This window comes from Brachyistius frenatus, unplaced genomic scaffold (assembly GCF_029030835.1).
Source record: "Brachyistius frenatus isolate BFR_SWC_R1_liver_20210118 unplaced genomic scaffold, ASM2903083v1 Contig_17, whole genome shotgun sequence".
Taxonomy (NCBI): Eukaryota; Metazoa; Chordata; class Actinopteri; family Embiotocidae; genus Brachyistius; species Brachyistius frenatus.
Window position 1 is genome coordinate 921123 of NW_027210616.1, and position 20637 is coordinate 941759.

General features: G+C 38.9%; 1 protein-coding gene across 1 annotated transcript in view; it reads left to right on the forward strand.

The window, feature by feature from the left end:
• Nucleotides 1-3990: 3990 nt before the first annotated feature.
• Nucleotides 3991-20637, forward strand: part of enox2 (ecto-NOX disulfide-thiol exchanger 2) — a 170116-nt gene continuing 153469 nt past the window's right edge. The window contains exons 1-2 of the mRNA XM_069694213.1: nt 3991-4152; nt 17140-17224. The gene's annotated coding sequence lies outside the window, so the exon portion shown is untranslated. The remainder of the gene's footprint in view (nt 4153-17139; nt 17225-20637) is intronic.

Genomic DNA, 20637 nt, shown 5'->3' on the forward strand with positions numbered 1-20637 from the left:
GCTGTTGCTAGGCTACCAAACTTTCCATATGTGAATCACCGTGGACATGATGAGATTTGCGCAGGCTTGACACTTGAATGCATTGCATCATTCCACACACTATGCACTTCAAAAATACTTGGAATGCATAAGAGTAGGAAATCTAATGAGAAAAGCTGAAGAGACTAGCAGAGGGACCACAGACAGCAGCTTGGAAGGAGATTGGATGCCTGCAGGAGGGCTGATATTGAATGCTCTCACACACACTGGTGATGAGAAACGACATGTTTTCTTTGGTCAACAGCAACTTATATTGTGGAGGTAATCTCTTTTTCCACGTTTCTGCTGGGATGTTTTACCATCAAAGCTCTGTAGCATGACAGAAAAATCTTTTTGAATGGATGTTTTAAAGCTGGCTGTCCATCATTAGCCCAATTCACTGTCCTTAAAATATTCCAACAGTTTGAGTAAACATTTTTTTTTTTCTTTTCTGGCTTTCATTTCTTCTGCTTAGGAAAAACACATTTCCATTTGTATCACGCTGGAATCAACAATATAACCAATTTGTGGACTGAATAATATCTGAAGAAATAAGGGGCACATATGTGTTATCTTTCTACAGATATTTACATTTGGAGAGTTTTACATCATTTACAACCAAGCTTAAACTCAGCAATATAAGACATTTTTATACAATGAAAAGAGAAAATGAACTACAGGGTGGAAGCTAGTTAGCTAGCTACATTTGAAAGAAAGCCTTGGATTTTGTAACTGAAAATTTGTAAGAAAACGATGTATTTAGTATACTATATATCCACATGAGAACACCAGCTTTTGAGCAGCTGAGGCTGTACAATAGGTGTCTAATTGAAGCAACCTGCTGTGAATCTGTCCATCTGGGAGAGATATGTTAACTGGGATTATTGCTCATTCGGGAATATTAATGGATCATTAAGCATTAACAGATCTCTCAGATCAGTATTTACACTGTACCAGTTTCTCCCTTTTTGAATGGGGCATATGTGACACGGAGAGCCCTAATAGGTATTCATGTCTGGTAACACTGAAGAAAAAGACATTGGCTACAGAGCAAATAGTGATTAACAGGTAGTCCAATCTAGTGCAAACAAACCGAGCAAGATACATTCATGCTAAATTGTCAGAACGTGTCAAATATCGTCATGAGCCTGGGGGGGAAGGGTGGGCACCAAAAAAAAAGCATTAGCAATGGAGTAATGGGCTGTAAATGGTCCAAAACACTTAATGATGTGGGAGTGAAATGCATGCTGGCACATATGATAATCCCCTTGTAATGAGAATTCACTAGATATCACTGGCTTTGTTCATGCCCTAGCATCTCTGAAGGAGCTTAGCCACCAGAACAGTAACAATACGCTGTAGAATGGGAGATGGCATGGAATACATCTGAGAGCAAAGTGAAATTACACACAAAATCAAAAAACTAGCTTCAGAAGAAAAAAAAATCAAGACATCTTGGGGTAAACAGCGTTATCTCTCAATGAGGGTGCTGTTTAAGTGATGCGTTAGTGAGAAAAGTGAGCCCCGAGCGATTTTATTTGTTAAACATTAGGATGCAGACAACCTCAGACTGCAAATCCCAGGCCTATAGTACCAGAAAGACAAAAATACAGAAAGAGGACTGCATATAAACATGTGACAGCCCACAATGTTAAGTGGCTTTGCATTCACAGCGGCTTAGAGAGGAGAGCTGTCATTAGTCCAGCAGTGGAGAAAGGATCGAAATCCTTTAAAATCCGTGTAAAAGTAAAACAGGTGTTGACATTTGTGCTCCATTTAAGAGTGGCATAGGTAAAAGCACAGAAGTATACTGTGTATATCAAAAGGAAGTTGGTTCTGCATAAAAATGGCCCGACAACTGATATACTGTATATAACATGATTTGACTGTTAATTATAGATGTGTTTGCAACATTTTACGATTGTTGAAGCTGTTTTAAATACTTCCTATTCAGTTTGGTAGTTAGTGTTTCCCACGGGTTTTGGTAACAGGGCAATTTTTGGGGTTGTGAGATGATTAATGGGGTTGGAAAAAATAAGAATAAAGTCCTGCTACACAAATGTCTGTTCAAGTTTGGACTGTTGTAAATTAAAGATATAATTTTATAGAATTACTAACATCTCAAAGACACCTTGAGCATGATGAAGTGTCCCAAGACAAGCAAGAAAGACTGGGAAGCACTGATGAAATCTTCATTCCATTGTGCATTGTAAAGCTCTTTCTATGTAGAATCTGAAAAAGGAAGATGTAACTATAGCTTGTTTATCGAAGTAAAAAGTATGCTTAAGTAGTGGAGTCGAGGTATAATGTAAAAGTACTTTGTACTGTACTCTTTCCCAGGCCATTCACACTCTTAATTAACTGCAATAGCATCATTCTATGAGCAATAATCACATTTTATGTGCAATTTCAGTCTGTGCACTATCCTCACTGTATACCTGTGTATATATTTAGCACTGCTGTCTGTGTTTCTTGGTTGTTTGTATATAATATATACTAGTACTGTATATACTGTGCATTTTATATTTAATATTTTTACTGTTATTTTATTGCTTTTTATTATTTTATTATTATTTTATTGCTTTCCTGTATGCTGCTGTAGTGAAAAAAAATGTCCCCTTGGAGATTAATAAAGTAACTACATAACCTAACCTATTTTCAATTTTAATGTGTACTTATTTTTAGAAACTTTTTTTTTTTTTTTTTTTTTTAACCTTTAACCTGAAGCACCACGCTGGAGTTGCGCCGATTTTGTTGCATTGTTCCACATTACAATGGCAATAAAGGCAGGTGCAAATAGACTTGTTTGGGTGCTTATCAAGTGTAAAATATACAGGACAGACCTGGCTACACACTCAGTGGATATCTTTTTGTAATTTCAGTGACTAACTTCCTTGTGTTCCTTAAATTTAAGCAAACCCATCCACATAATAGTCTAATTTAAATTTGAGCTGAATCCATTAAATAGCTGCAGAAGAATAATAACAGTTTTAGTGGAGGATAATGACCTTTGATAAATGTAGCAGATGGACAGAAATCAGTCCATTTAACAAAATGTATGAGTTGAAATGAAAAAGAAAGATGTGAGCTGTTAACTTCAGGATGTTAGAATTTTATATTTTTCTATAATTAAAATAATCCAATGTCTTTCATGTGGAAAAAGATGGGAACTAAAACGGAATTCATCAAAGCTTTATCTGAAGTGTCTGGGAACTTGCCTGACCTATAAATTATACACACTAGTGGCTTACAGCTTAGTAATAATAACAATAACAACAAAATGCTGTTGTTATTTGACAGTGTTTAGGCAGAATTTCAAAAATGCAGTTCATTTTTGAGATTTTTGTCAGTGTAGACTGGATCGTTGTAAAATATGCAAACAAACAAAATAAACAACAAAATAAATCCTATAGATAAGAATGACTCCCTATGCATCTGCTTATTCTTTTATACAGAACATACACAAGATGTGACTAAAACTAATCTATTGTAAAGGGGACATTCTGGTTAATGAGTGCTTTTACATATTTCATGAGTTCATTGTGCTATTAATACTTCTGCTCTTTTAAAGAACAAAAGCATAACACAAACTAAAGCCGTATCTCGGTCAAAATGTTATTTCAAAGCTTTCTCTATTCTGCCAGGTGTGATTCAAGAAACATTTAAACATTTAAAAAAAATTTTTTTTAATGAAAACAATCTGCTTTTAAATCTGCTGTTAAACAGTGTGTCTGATAGTGCTCCGCAAACGACTCTCCGCGTCTGTTGCCGAGTCTTTTTTTTTTAATTTATTTTTGTATATTTTTTTTTATCCAAAACTCTATTTTGTGCTTTTATTTTGACAGGACGTGCCCCGAGACGCGCAGCACCCAAAACGAAACCATCCCCGAAACACCGAACGTCAACGAAAAAGCACGTGTCACCCTCCCGCTTGCCGTACTCTGTTCCGCCATTGTTTGACAGGTCTCGTTGCTAACCAGCGGCTTTCCCTGGTTACCCCTCTCAACACCGAGCAAGGAGAGCGAAACCGCCAAAGTCTTGGACGGAATTGCGGGAAGCCTTTTCAGCAGCAGCAGCAGCAGCAGAGAGAGAGAGAGAGAGAGAGCATGCAAGAGGACAGACGCCCCTTGACAGGTTACTTTTTTACACTTCCTCTTTGCTTCCCGCTTTCACTTCACCGGCGCTAACGTTAACGCGACCGGGTTAGTTCGTTAGCTTCTGTCACGTCGTCGCTGCGAAGAAAGTTTTGCAATGAGTCGCGATATCACACGTTGTTGTGTTGTTGTTTTTTTTTGGGGGGGGGAGGGGGATCCGTCTCGCTGCAGGTTAGTTCCTGAAAGACTGGACGATTTTTCTGTCAGTAAGACGTTTTCGTTGCTGGAGGAACTTTAATCTGAGCAAAGCGTGAAGAAGTTGTGGCTGACGTTTGTTTGGCTGAGGTTTAGTTCAGACTGGCAGCTGAAGCTCGTTTGCCAGCTGAGGGACTTTCTTCTTTCTTTCTTTGTGTTTTTTTTTTGTAACTCACTTAAAGGTGACTTATGTCGTCATAAGTGAGCTCGATGTGGACCACCAAGGGGACAGGTGGTTCAGGTGAAAGTGCAGCGAGTGCTCGGTGTTGAATTTAGGTATGTCTTGGGTATTTTTTATTTTATTATTATTTTTTTTTAACCCTATTCGAGTCATTTGACGATGGCAAGTCCTGATGAGATACTTATTTTTCCACATTTTAGACATTACATTTACATTTGAAACTACTAAAAAAAAAAAAAAAAATCAATCCTGTGTGGTTGACGTTAGAATAGGTCTGTGATGCATTAATAAATAATTCACTGCATCTAAGTTGTTCTGTTAAAAAAAAAAATGTCTTGATTGGCCTCAATATTGACCTTTTGAGATTTGCTTGGTCCACGCATAGTTAAACTGCAGTTTTAGAGCATGGCCATTGCACTTACTAACTAACCTACGATCGGTGTTCATAAATTCTACAAGATTTAAAACGGATTAGAAATGGCCATCACGTTCCTTGAGCCCAAGAGGATGTCTGCAAGATTGCTTGTTTTGTTCAATCAACAGTCCAACACCCAAAATAATTGAAATATCTATAGGAGACGGACAAAACAATTTGTTTAACTCCGTTTTGTGTGCCTCGTCAATATTTAGGTATGTCTTGGGTATTTTTATACATTATACATTATTTTTTTTTCCTGAATTTCTCCTCCTTCTCTTTTGTTATGACTCTCTGCACTGCAAATCACTTTGATACATCACTGTGCTTTCAATGCCACATAAATAATTAGAAGTTAAGTTAAATGTTTAATTCCTTATCAGGCCTGTTGTCAATTAAGTTGATCAACGTATTTATTGGTTTACTAATGTTTCAGCACCAGAGTGAAGTGTTAAATTGTTTGGAGAAAATAGTTTGTGGTCAAATTATTGTTCGGTGCCGGTAAACACGGGTTCGTCCTGTGTCGTGAGACGGTTGTTTTAGGGCTGTGCGAGTCAAATGGGAATACAGTGAACCCTCGCTATAACGCGGTTCACCTTTCACGGTCTCGCTGCTTCACGGATTTGCATCGTGCATTGTGTTCTGCATTCTGATTGGCTAAACAGTCTCTCCGCTTCTTCTCTACCTGTTTGTCAATAACGTTGCGGTTTAATATGTACACGTACGTAAAACAGCTTGCCAAATTAAACATAATCGATGGTGGCATGTCGGTTTATAAGAATCTTTTTGCCCAGAAGAAAAAAGAGCGACAACAACTACCGATAACTATGTTCTTCTCTCGAAAAACCACATCTGCACCGCCGGCTTTAGAAGAAAGAACCGCTGCAGAGCGGAGTCAGGATGCAGCGGCTCAGTCAGAAGAGCAGTGAAATACACGAGTCACTATTTGTCCGACTGTACTTTGTATTTGTTTTCATAATCATTTTTCATTTCCTCCCGTTCTAATCCAATGACTCGGGTCGCAGTGGGGCGGTGCCGATCTCAGCAATTTGAAGCCTTCAGTTCGTATTGATGATTCAAATTATTATTTTACAGTACAGTAGTTATTTGTAAAAAAAAAACATTTATACAGTACTTTTATTTGTTAAACAAATGCTTGGGCCTGTAAAAAGGTTTTGTTCTTTGGTTTCAATGTATTATGGAGTATTTCATTGTATAATAATTGTAAAAAAAATAAAGGTTACTATTTCACGGATTTCACCTATCACGGTCTCTATTTGGAACGTAACCCCCGCGATAAACGAGGGTTCACTGTAATACGAATCGCTGTTGTGGTATTTATCGAAACATTCAGAAGACCAGCCTTCGCACGGAAGTGGAAAAGCTCGTCTCTAAAAATATGGAGGATCATTACCGTAGACACCTCTACAAATACATTCATTTCCAGAAAGGCTCACGATAAGGTGCATTTCTTTGGAGAGATTGGAAGGATTACTGAGTCATAAATGGTAACCTAATGCCAGTGAAATATGGGTTGCCATACAGCTCTGTAGATCTCAGTCCAATAATGAGCTAAAGCATGTTTTCACAGGTATAATCCGAAATCTCGACTCCACATTTTGCTCAGAGGGGCGCCTCTGATAGAAAAGGTTAATCCTCCTATTGATTAAAAACGCAGGATGCCATTTGTTCTGGCCCTGTTGTCAGAAATACAACCAGAATGTGGGCAGGAGATATGAGGTTTGAGGCGCTTTAAGCTTTTAAGTAAACGAGTTAATTCAGGTAAAATCAAGGTGATGTGGTTTTTTTAAATTTTTTTATCTGCTGCAGAGCTGTGGGCCCCTACAGATAATGTTTAATTCTGTATTTTGTTATGTTATGCATTTCCCGTGGTGCAGTGTGGACTGTGAGGATGTTATTCTTTACATCCCATGACGGTGCATGTTGATGCTTGAAATCACAGGTGCTATTGAAAGAACAAGCTCTTTTGTGCTGAAATGATTAGTTGTTGAATTGTTTAATTAATGGACACAACTCTGATTGCCAACTATTCTGATTATTGATTTTTGAAAGCAATATTTTTGATCTCTGGGTCGGAAGTACTTGTTGTATGAGATTGATTAATCTAACAATAATAGTCTACAATGACTGTTAAAGGCTATAAAACATGAACACAATTGTTTGAGACAATGCATCCAGACTTCTGTGATATTATCAGTTTGCTTGTTTTGTGCTGCTAAATTCCACTAAATGAACCCTAAAATATTACACAGATAAACGGCAAATTGTCCCATTCGGCAGGAACCAGAAAATGACAGAAACTATTTGTCAATTATTTCAGATATATTTTCTGTTGATTGCCAAATTGATTGACCAACTAATCGTTGCAGCTCAAATTTGACGATTCCTTTGTTTATATTGAGAGGAATTGCTGTCTGTATAATGAATTTATTTGGATTTTGGGTTTTAACTATTTTCTAATATTTGTTTTGTCTCAATAAATGTCGTGATTGATCAGAAAATAATGAATAGAATAATCACTATCATTAGTTGCAACTCTGCTAAAACACTTGAACTAATAAGTATTATCTGTGGTAGTAATGATAAGAAGGTTATCTTAAGCTTTTTATTGCCTAATAATAAGAAGAGATATGACGCAAAGACCTTTGAGTGCAGATGAAATGGATTTCTGCCTCTGCCAGCAAGATGAGGTTCAATTCTGTGACATTTTGGGGTTTTAATATTTCAAGGCAGAGACACATTTCCTTTATATCTAAGCTCTTCTAGTATTCTGTTTACCATGTGAAGGATTAGGTTCAGAAGTTTACCTGCCTCCTTCAACTTGTCCCTGATTTATTTAAGCAGTGTTGAGCACTGCAGGACCAAGATGTAATAGGGGTGTCAATATTCGTCATGTCAGCAGGTTGTGCTTCATTAATCTGTCTGATTGATCCAGCATCCATGTGGTTCAATGACCTTGCTTTGCACAAATAAGAACTGCAGCCATGCCGGTGTTACCTGATCTACTGCACTGGGGATGGATTTGTGCTTGACTTATTGAAGGCACAGGACAGAGACGTATGTGGACACCAAACCTGTGAGAGCACTGGGGGATTCTCTGTGTACAACACAGGAGGAGGCCTATTGTTACATTTAATGATGTCATGCAGTCATGAGTGCGGTATTAGGATGAAGTCATTAGACTCTGTTGCATTGTTGAAGTCTCTTCAGCTGGGAAAACGGTTGGAGACAATGGATGTGATTACAGTTATCATGGAGGGATGATGTCATACTCTGTAAACAAATATAGCTCAAGTGGCACTATGTCCTCTGAACTCGTTTCATTGAAATGCACCGTTGATCTGTTGGATCGGCATCACTGCTATGACTTAATTAAGTAAATTGGGCATCGGCCAGATGTGGCCGATCCACATTAAATGCTATTTGTGCTTGAAAAATGACTTTGACAGTCAATTAGAGGTGGGAATCTTTCTTAACAGTCTGTCTCCAGCAATGTAGAACAGGTCCTCTGCTGCTACGATAGTACTGGGGAAAGCCATCATTATCCAGTGATGTGCTGTATGGGCACAAAGCTTTATAAATAAAGCAGACGACCAACTTGCAGTATTTTCTTTGCACCACGACAGTTCGTCAAAGTTGTTTAAGTAAACATGATCTGTGAAGAATGTTATACGAAAATGTGATTTTGGCATTTGTGAATCAATTCAGAATCATAGAAGAGATGATTTTTATGTACTCAACCACTTGACTTTTAATACCACTGCATCACTTGTGCTCTCTTATTTATGACTATACGAGCTCATATTTTAGAATTTATAAAAAGAACAGCAATTACATTTGTAATCTATTAATTAACAAACAATTATGATTGATAATTTTAGAATGGAAACTAACTTTATCAAAACTAATACCCCAAACAAGGTGTAAGACATCTGTAATGCCGACTTCATGGCCTTTTAATCATGACCCTATTTTAAATGTCCTTATTTTAATGCCATAAACAAAATAGAGATACTTCCAGGTGACACCCCCATCATGTGACTGCGGATGGCTGCTTTTAGTTCTATCATGCATTTGGATATGATGACTGCTTATTCTAGCAGCATACTTTCTGATGGTCTTCATTTTGTCCTTTTAGGTATTATGTAACAACCAAATCTCTTTGAAATTTGAATCCAAAACATTTTTTTTTTCTTGGAAAATGTTACATCATAAGTAGCTTTCTTAATATTTGTTAGAAAGTCTTCTCAACTGCCATCTCAAAAATAATTTAGTTTTTTTGCAATATGCAATGAAATTAAACTCTGGCACTCAACTTTATTTTTTATTTAAAGTGCATTTGTCTGCACTGCATTTCAGATCTGTCAGTTCAGTTAAAGTTGGATGTTAGGTAAGGTGACCCTCGCTGCTCAGAACAGACGCACGCTTGAATAAAATTTGCTGTAACCTCACATTTAAATTCAAAAGCCTGTCCTGCATACAAATTTAGGTTAGTTTCCCACGTACGGATTAAGCTTGCCTGTTCATAATGTGATCTTGTACTTTCAAAAGAGATTAAAGATGATGCGTTGTGCTGTGTTTGTGTTCTGCTTAGGTAGGACACACAGGAGCACACAAATCAGTTCCTTTTATGGATTTTTTTTTTTTTTTTACTTTTTCTTTTTTTTAAATTTAGAGCTGCATCTTTTCAGAAACAAATACAACTTTGCATATTTAGCAGAGATTATTTGATTTTCAGAAAAATAATTAAGATGCATAGTCAAAATTAGTTTGGATGAACCCAATATTTACTTAAACAGGGCTATTGCATGCATATTTAACAGTGACTATCTAATTTTTTTTTTTATTATGATGGACTGTAGACATTTTTGCTTATGCCTCAAGGACCGCGCACAGGAGGTATTTACACCATACCGTATGCAAAATGACCCTCATTCTGCACCGCCTATATTTGTGGGCACAAGGAGAAATATGTCTGGTTTTTCTGTCTGCAATCCTTACACAGTGTATTAAAATGCATTACCATAACACTGCACCCACTTTCCACCATATGGTCAATATTTTTATTACTTGCTGTGAGTGGTGGGCAGTCCTTCTGCTTTCAGAGCCCACATATAAAGTGTGTGTCGTGCCCTTGATTATCAGACTGCAGCGCTAGAGTAGCTCAAAGCTTGTTTAGGAATATTAATGTGGTATACAGGTTTAGAAGCCTTCTGGCGATTTGATTAAATGGGCAATTCTGCCGTGGAGCAGAAATTGACTGTTTTTATAGCACACGTCAATCATAAACTAACCAGTCCTTTTGTAAGTAGTACACCACAGTTCTGCTATTGTACTTTCTTATTTTGTATATGTGAAATAAGAAGATAAGAAGGCTATCAATATTCCGGTTAATGAAATGGACTAATGCAAACAATCCTGTCTTTACATACACTATACAATAGGCTGCCGTAACATAGTTAATATCTTGTATACATTGTTTTTAGACATAATACAACTAGTCGGTATGTTTGTTAAAAAAAAAAAAAAGATTTGCTATTTCGATGATCGCGTGATACTTTAACTCAAGCGACTTCCTAAATGTGATATATATACTGCATTTTTTTGACTTATTTAATCATAAATTTAATTTTTGTGGGTTTTGGACTGTTGGTTGAATAAAACAAGGGTTTTGAAGTCATCAGCTTGAGCTTGAGGAAGTTGTGTCGGGCATTCTTCGCTATATTCAGGCATTTTAGGGACCTAAAGTATCAACTGATTTAAAGGCTGATGATGTCAGAGAGCTAAACTGCTTGTTATTGACCCAAATAAATACTGGGACATCCTAATTCTTAATGAAGCATTTGCCACCAGCTGACATCAAACCTCCTTGAACAGTGGCCTAAAAACTTCAAAAGAGTCAAAGTTGCTTACAAGATATTGATAAGTTGACAAACAGTCCCGACCTTAAATGTCAGCAGGTCTTCTCTTCAGAACCTTACAGGTTACCAAGATGATTACTCAAAGTACTGCATCACTGACGTGAATTTTGTTTGTCTGTCCATCACTTATCATCTGCTTATTAATGTCAGCGTGGCGTGTTTTGCTTCAGCTTCATGTATTTGTTTGTTAGAAAGTCAGGACTGTGTCCTCACTGTTTTGAAGAATCCTTTGAAAAATTGCTTTCGCACTATTTTGATTTCACCCACTAAATCTCGTCTTTTCCTGCCTGAGGCCACCAGACTAAACTTATCTCGGTGGATGGCACCATATTGAGAACATTTCCTATGTTCCGCAGCAAATTGTTTCTGTCCAACTTGGGGTGAGGAAAGGTGACATTTCTCATTACGAGATGTTTTTATTGACCCTCAAAGGAATTTGGGAGCTGGATAAGAAGAGGCGGGCGGTGAGAGGGTGCCATGTCAGCGAATCAATAGACTTATGCGTATTTTAGGGCTGTGCATACAATACCTGCCTGCCACAAATTGTTAATACAAAAAAAAAAAATAATATTCTGAATCAGTGCATGAACTATGTGCTATGAACTTGTTTCATAGGAAACATAATGAACTGATCTGTGATATCAACAATTACATTTCTACATTCTACATTTTCTAACGTAACAGAGCTGCAGAGCACACTTTTAAATTGTAATGCACTTTAGCCACGTCGGGGACATTTACTCAAGAAAATGGAGCAGTGCAACATACTCTTATATTATTGGATACAGTGTCATCCACTATCAATATTTTATTTAATATCCTTGGAAAGAGAAGTACTGATTTGCAACTATTGTGACAGGAATGTCTGGAAAGTTCAGTTGCAGGTTACAGCCAAAATAAGAAGTTTAAAGGCGTTTCACACATGCGGGGGGTGTCACTAATATGCAAAATAACAGCCTTTTTCTAACCTAATGTGGATTAGATGTCCTCAGGATGTTAACTTTTCAAGCGAAACCATTTTTTTTGCTGCCAAAACTCATTCTTTTAATAACCAAATTGACTAATGAGTGACTCATTAAAAGAGAGAATATTCAGTGTGTATAGCAGTGTGAGCCATAGAGAGTTGGGATGTTTTAATTGAATGCTTTTTTTTTTTTTTTCTCTCTCTTACAGCATCACTCAAGTGTGTTCACGGTCGAGATTTTTCTTATTTCAGCTGCGTACGCACTGCAGGGGTTGAAATGAGGGCAAAGTTAATGTGCAGATGAAGACATTTCGTTGGCACAGTAACTTAATTATAGTCACCTCCCGCGCAGCGGTTTTATGTTACCTTCTGTTCCACTTCACTCAAATTGTGGTTAAAAATACATCTATTTCCTAAGTTTAAACATCGCCTACCTTTTCTCTACGAAAATAAACTGACTTCAATGACAGTATGAGCGCTTGTGCTGTATGCTTCCCAGGAGGCGGAGAAAATAGAGCAGTGGACTCAGTCATACTCCAACTTCCACGTGGGATTTGCCGTGGGCCTACGCAGGTATGGAACACAGCGGATGAATGAACATTTTACGATGACCGTGAAGTACACAAACAAAAACACACACACGCACGCACGCAGAGGATAGATGTAAATGCTTTGGGTTTTACTCTCAGGGCATAGCCTTCTGCTTGATAACGGGTTCCATTTAGTTTTAAACACTGACCTGTTGTACACGGCCTATTTTGTCCTCAGGCAGACTGAATCCTTGTTAAAATTGGTCCAACCGTCTCACTACAATATACTTTATCACTCCCTGTGTTCAGTCATTTAGGCTATGTGGATTTCAGCTTCAGGCTAAATCTCCTCATCAGATCTCAATGGACGCTGATCTTATGTGAAGTCTCCGAAAGGTGTGAAGTAATTTAATTTCATACCCGAGTAAGTCTGGAAGCTGCAATGACATTGACAAGAAAGAGAGGTGGTGGATGTACTTGCAAGTTATTCCGGTACAGGAAATAGTGTTGTTCATCGTACCCAACCGATTTCAGACATGCAGGATTTTTCAAATTCATAATGTGAACTGCACTTTATCCTTTGTTTTGCATTGATTACCTGATCATCTGAGGATGATCTTAGTGCTTAAAGCCTTTTGGGCACAGCCAATTACTTTCACAGATGCCATATTTTTTTTTTACAGAGATGAAAGCCACACTTTGAATCAGGGAGTCTTGATGATGGCTTAAAATCTTAGTGATTGAACTGAATCTTCAGTTGTTGTGATGAGCTGTGAGGACTTTGATTATTGCCAACAAAATAGTCACCGCTTCATTGCTTAACCTTGGCTATCATGTCCTGTATGAATGACATCTACATATTTCAAGCTAAAAGAAAGTGGAATTAGATTGTAGCTCTTGACTCTGCTATTTCCATGGATTTTATAAATTGTTCCCGGTCTGTTTTATTTTTTATTTTTTTTATCTGAGCTCTTATTTGTGGGATTTATGGAGTGTAATATATGAAACAAACCTTTTTATTCACCTCTGGTAAAAAATCCACAGCAGGCTGACAGCCAGATGTATTCCAAACACTGGAGCTTTGAGTCACTGTACAAGTGAAAGACAATCTTACCCCGGTAGATTTTGTAAAGACAGGCTTAACCCTGTCACAGCAACTTTTTGATGAAAGATAGCGGTTGATTAGCCGCCAAGGCATCCTAAATGACTCCAGCTCTAAAGCCAGGATACAATTCTGACAGAGCTGTGGCTCTGAAGCAGCCAGACATCTGGATTAATGTGCAAAAGGATTTGACCGGTTTTCCTCCTTCAGAGAAGGTGCTGGGATCAGATATATGAAGTGAACCCACATGGGAGATTTTTTTTTACTTTTTCTTGGGCAGGTAACAGTGATAGTTCATATTTATTTTCTTGTGATGTCAATTCATCATCACTTTGTATATTGTATATTGCGTATCACTCAATAATCAAGGGAAGTCAACATTAGATATATCATACAAAAACTAGACCTATTATTTGTGTGAGTTTTGCTTTTTTGATAGTCTTTCTTAAATGTGTGTTTGGGGGAAGTAATTGAGAGAAGTCCATAATTATTTTTTTTAATAAAGTAATTAGATCTCACAAGTTATCTACTTTACCAGCATCCATTTACATGAAGCCTCTTTCTCACTGACTGGGTTCTTGTGCTAGTACTGTTAGTACCTTTTTAAAAGAAATCTCCATTGTTCCTTTAGCTGTCCAATGGTCCATACAAACTGTGGTTCAGTAATTAAAGATCATTAAAGCTTATCAGTTCCCTCAGAGGTCAGTGCCTTGTTTAGTGAGACATAGATGTGTTGTATCCTGTACTTTACCTTTCAAGGGTGTGAGCAGAAGGGGCTGTCATAGCAGTCATACAAACTAAGTTTAGTGTTACTGTAGTGCTCATAAAGGAGATTAAGTCACTTGGATGGGGGGGGAGGATATAACATGGCCTGTAAGAAGGCATTAAAGGAATGTGCAAGAGTCTGTGCTGATGAACAGACGTTGTTCTTGAGTTGAATTTAAGAAATGCATTTCGCGAACAGTTCAACGAGAGGATTAAAAGGTGCGCTTCATTTGCTGCGAGATTCCTGCAGTGTTTGCTGCTGTCTCTCCCTCGCTCAATTGATTAAGATGAATATGACGGCAGAATTCACTTTTAATTCCTAATTCCTGCTTCCTGTTACCCTGGCTGCATTCTGTCCGAACCGTAACCTCTGACTCCGCGTGAACTGCCACGTGCGACGCCGGCCTTGGTTTACCTGGGAGACGACTGACAGCTGTTGGAATGAGAATGAGGAGTGACACAGACAATTAAAGGGCTGGACTCGGCCTGGCCTGACCTTCTGATCAATGCACACCTATTTAGAGCTGGCAGGCTAGAGACCGGCACTCTTCTTCCAGACTAATAAAGACGGCACAGACAGCAGCTCCTGGGCTGGACTGCCAATACTTTTAACGCCCCCATCGATTCTCATTACCGGTAATGGTTTCTTTGCTGGAGTGAGTCGGATGTTGAAGAGGATGTGGGTGGACACGGGTGTAGTTGGAGATTTTGTTGGGGTCTGGGGTCATCATATTATGACCTTGTTTAGTGGGATTGCAATGAAAGTGTCATGCAGTGTAATGCAATGTGTAAAAGTAGTCATTGTGGTGATCATAAGTTGTTCCTAGACTTCACAAGACGCACAATAGTTTTGAGTCACACGATAAATTCTGCTACAATTTTCATCTTTGTTGTTTTCGCTCCAAACCCTGGAACTCGTGTCCACATCTCTGATTTGCTCAGCAATTCAAAATAGTTCTGGTGCACAATGAAGGCTGGTACGGCCAGTTGGAGAAATCGTTGACCAATTAAATAAGTAGGCTGGATCTTTTTAGCATTTAAATTGCAACCGAAAAAAGGCATCAAACATGGACAAAATTGTTTAGTACATGTTGGTTTCACAAGAAATCATCTAAAATGAACAGAATGTCCAGCTGAATAAATGAACTATGTTGAAATGGCTATTTAGTCGGATTATTGAACCACAACTTCGTCAGCCGAGAAGAAAAACACTGAACCCTGTTTTCTCTCTGCAAAACATGCACACCCCATCCGCACATCTTTGTGTTCACTTGTTAAATAGATCAAATTCAAATCTAACTCCAGAATACGGCCCTTCATCAAATGAACAAAAACAACTTGCAGAAGTTTGATCCACCTTCGAAGAATCAGCATTTATATTTGTATCGTCATACGAGCTGCGATCACCAACACCGCATGGTGAACGGTGAACAGCACCGTAATGCGCCCCGAGCCGGGGAACGCCACAGTATAACCTTCCCGAGGAAGTATTTCAAGTTTTATTGCTTGATAAATATCAGCACCCGAGTTGCACACGGACCTGAGACTTGAGCAGAGAGCGCACAACACATTTTGTGTCAAATCTTTATCCAGGGAGCCAACCTGGCCGGGCTGGGTGGTGGGGAGCCACAATTCTGCGGTTTGTGGGTGAGAAACTTGCTTATCTTCAACACGCCGTGAGCGGGCGCACCGCAGGTCCAGTTGTTTTTGATTACCCAGGTTTGACGCAAAATTTAATGTCTGGTCTTTGCAGATATCCAAGTCCGTGGCGACGTCGCAAACGCGCACATGCCCGTGGTCACAAACACGTGCGTAACTCAGGTGCTGATGTTGATCAAGCGATGTAACTTGGAATATACTTTCTCACAAAGGTGATCGCTTCCATCTGCTCCGTGCACAGGGCTGTGCTTTGTCTGTGCAAAACATGAGCAGTCTCTGAACCTTTTGATCTCCCTCACACATCAACTCAAGCCTCCACTTATTGGAGATGTAAGCACCGTAATGGGGGCATCAGGGGGAAAGAGGGAATGAAGAAAAACATGGCACTGCTTTTATTCCCTGAAAGGCTCCCGCTTCCCGGTCGAAAGTAGTTTATGATGCTGTTGTTCTCCCACTCTCCCACTGCGGTAAGTAGCTCTACATATTCTAGTGGCCTGTGGAGCTACTGTATGTATTATGTTTATTCTTTGGCCATAATTAAAAAGCAACAAGGACTGTAATGGTTCTTCGGGGGTGTATGATTCTTTTCTTGCTTATCTTAAGACAATTCTCTATTGTCTGCTGTGGTAGGTTGCCTTTGAGTTTTCCTTCCTCACTCTAATGGTCAGGGATTACAGAAACATTGTGTGCACATCATTTCAGAGTTCAGTGCTGCATTAGAGGTCTTCACACCGACAATAGCTCCATGGAAAAATATCTCAAGGGGTTGTGTAAGTGTGGGCATTTTGCCACAGGGTGCAGGTGAAGAAGATGAAATACAAACGAACAGGCTCAGGGTGAGGGCTTAAAATGTGAAGACGGCGCTTAATGTCCTTGTACTCCTCAGAGGTCTCATTGTACAGCTGTGGCAAGTTAATCACAGCAGCAATACTTTTGTCCTCCATCTTGATACTTTGCCAGAAAGGCAGCAAATAAGTGCAATGCCACAAGGTCTATGCTACAAGGTAGACTACCTTGACATTTGTACTTGTACACACGCTGTGATGTCCAACACAGTGCTGCCTCACATTGTATTATGAGACATCGGTGAAAAAGCATGAGCTTTTGAAGCAGTGCTTTTGTTCGCTATATAAAAATGGAGTTTGTGGTTTTTGCTTTAGTTCCACAGCTCTAAAGATCTTGTGGGCTCAATTTTGTTGTGTTATGCATTGCAGGATACGAGACGAAGCCAAAGATCTGCAGAAGGAGGTGGCCGGATGCTTGAGAGGAGCTCCTCTATGGCTGCAGGCTGCATCCCAGGTATGATCTAGTGACATGCAAGATCCATGCTGTTCAAAGATGAAAGAGACAGTAATCCACCACTAGTGTGCCTTTCTTCCAATCCCTCTCTATGAATCCCCATTAAAGGCGAGACATGGATTTTTGCAAGTGCTACTGAAGCTCTACTTCAACCTCCATTTGCCATCTTTGTCCTCAGAACCGGATGTCTGTCAGCAACTCCTCAGGACAAAACTGTCTCAACCATGCTGACTGACAGCAGAAATTTACTGGATAAGAATAGTTCTCAGGGCAAGAAATCAGCAATGTTTGAATTCATTTGTCTAATTGATTTTCTCTTGCCCACTATGGAGGTGAGGGGAAAGTGAAAGTAGAAAGTTTGCAGTGGAACAAGGAGTCTGAGCAGTCGTTAAAACATATAAACAGAGGTAGATTTGTGTCATGTAAACAGCAGCATGTGGAGATTATGCTTCTCTGAGCACTAGAGGGAAAATGAAATAGACTTGGGGAGACATGCATCTTCTGTACATGTCACGTAGTCAGTGGGCATTGATGCATTTGATAGAATGTAAGTCCATCTGTTCCAGAAGTTGGGGGAATGATGGAAGTCAAATTTGTCTTTTAAAAGACTCAATGTGGCCTCTCGTTTAGTTGTATTAGTATTCCTCTCTGGAGAGGCTCATTTTATTCAATTTTGTGAAATTGAACAATTTACCCCTTAAGAATCTTGGAAAAACTCTTATCTGACAATTTACTGTGTTGAACCTACTAACCTCAGCAGGAAACCAGTTGTTGAGGAAACAAACTACATCCTGCATTGGTTTGAACAGTCATTTCTAATTTTTTCAGTTTGTTTAATTTATTGGAGTGTCACTGCTGTGAAAAGTGTTCTTGCTTGCTTTTGGTTTAGTCTTCAAAAGGTGCCACTCGTCCCTACAAACTGATGTTAGTAAAGATTGCCGAAACGAAGAGCTGTCCTGTATTCCGGCTTGATGCCTCGATGTGTTGGAAGAGATTTGAAGATTTGAGGTTGCGAGGAAGCTATGTCCTTTTGTGAGAGAGCAGTACCAGGTGTGTAAAGCAGTACTGGAGTTATTTTTCTTCTTGAATGTCCCAGAGGCTCAGGTGCTGCATGTCTCTCAGGCTATTACTAGTGGAATCTGCCTTCAGATTCAGCAGCAGATAAGAGCAGCGCTATCTCCTTTAATTGCCCGTTTCCTAAGAACTACTAAGAACTGGAGATGTCGGCTGCATGCCAAATAGTTTTCCTGAACTAGATTCTGCGCCTGCATTTGGGCCACGTGCAAATTAGAGCCTTGCTCATTTAAATATACTGCAGTGATTCTTTCTGTCCATGGAATAATGATCTAAAATCTGTTTTCGTTCAGCAATTGTAAACCTATCACCATTAGACCTAATTTATAAAAATGCATCGTAAGGATATCTCCGCAATAACCTTGACTGGACAGGCAATTCTGCTGTCTTGTATAGTCATATGTGTAGGTTGAAATACAGCACAGTCTTCTGCCAACCGTCTGAGTGCATCTAGTTTGCATTCCAGCTGTGGGACGTGCGGTCGAGTCCATATGGATCGCATTTGCATACGGACAGCATGGACAGTAAAAATGTGAAACATAGTCTGGATCTTCATGTTCTGTGTCTATCTTTAGTTCTCTTGTATTTAGCACCTTAAGATTATAATGGTCGGACATTTTCATCTGTAAAATTGATCAAAATTAAACATAGGTAATCTCCCTGTGAAATTCAAAATATTTTTTTGACTTTTATTTTGACTATGATCTACTGAACCGACCATTGTTTGGAATGAAAAACAAACACTGCGGCAGTGCTGCACAGTTGATGACCGTACCATCGAATGCCAAGTCTCAACGCCCGATCTCGTCCAAAACACACAATCAAAATTCATTTGCAGAGGAGCTGGATTCAACAATACTTGTTGTTACCTGTTTCCAGCAGGACTCATTAATATGAGCTGTTTTTCTCATTCATTATTGCGCTGAGTGGGAACTTGCCAGTACTAGGCATTAAAATGAGGAGTGATAATTGTATTTCGCCATTGTGTGAATGATGTCTTGGAAACTAATAGGTGTCATAATTGTATAATATGTCTTTAAATAAAAGTACACTTCCTTTACTTATTAACCGCGACAATGCTGTCTGACAAACTTTGAGACATGCGCTGTCACGGCCCTTTATTCGGATCTGGCATTTTTAGTCTTATGTCATTGTAATAATTTACCAAACAGTAGAGTAAACTGCAATTCTTTTCTGTCTTGGTCTGTGGGTCAGCCAGACCGGTTGAATCCAGAGAAAGACAAGGTTTTAAGAGTTTTTAAAAAAAAATTTTTTTTTTAGCTGAGCCAGACATTACTATTATCTCCTTTACCACAACTTCAGATAGATTTATGCCAACGTATAGAAATGGGGATCCTGAACTCCAATAATAGCTTGTTGCTGATTAAGTCCTCATTCTAATTTTACACATAGATTTTCATGTGATACTCAGAAGGCAGTCTAACGTCCTAGTTTAATGCCCAGCATGGAAGCAAATAGGTCAAAGCTCCTGTTTTTAACTGGGCACAGAAGAATGTCCGTCATTGCTTTTGGGAAAAACTTTCAAGGTGAAAGATTTGGATTTGAACGAGCACTTGGTTCCTGCTGCTACTTGAGAGTTTTGCATCACTGCAAGAATCCTTTTGTCACTGCGAGATATGTTGGAGTTTCTGGTCATCCCGTGTCTAAAAACACCCACCAGAGCCAGCTGTAAGATGTGATAACAGCTTTTTCTGTTCTCTTTTTTTCTAAATCATAGTCAAAATACTGATGCTCCTGTCTTAGATGTTTTTGCTGAGAGCAGCACACAGCGCCAGAGATGCTTACCAGAGGAATGTTTGTCAACCTCTTACCGGCTATTACTGAAAACAGATATTTGACATTGAGGGCAACCCAGATGCGGCTCTCTGTCTGAAATGGAGAGCATATTACCTGTTATTCAGTTACCAGTGCAGACATTTTATAGACCGGGACAAATCGCTAACAATTTTAAATTTAACATGCCAATGGAGCCATTTTCTGTCAAGTGCCATAAGCATTTTGCTGCTGCTATTTTCCCTTCCCTCTCTGTTTTGCAAGGTCTACGCTTTAAAACACTACTTTTCGAGTGTAAAAGGTACGTAGGAGGATTAATAGTTGAGAGTCACTGCCATGTAGGTCCATGAATTATTGACAAAATAACACCCCTTTTTAAACAAAAGGGATCAAAAACTCTCCTTTCACCTTTTGAGAGTTTCTGGCAAGGAGTTAGAATAGTGGAGGAGAATCAGGCCATTTGTTTGTTTTTTTAATTAACATTTCATCATCAAGCCTAGTAAATTCACCCTCATCTATTTAGTTCTTTTCATTTCATTATTAAT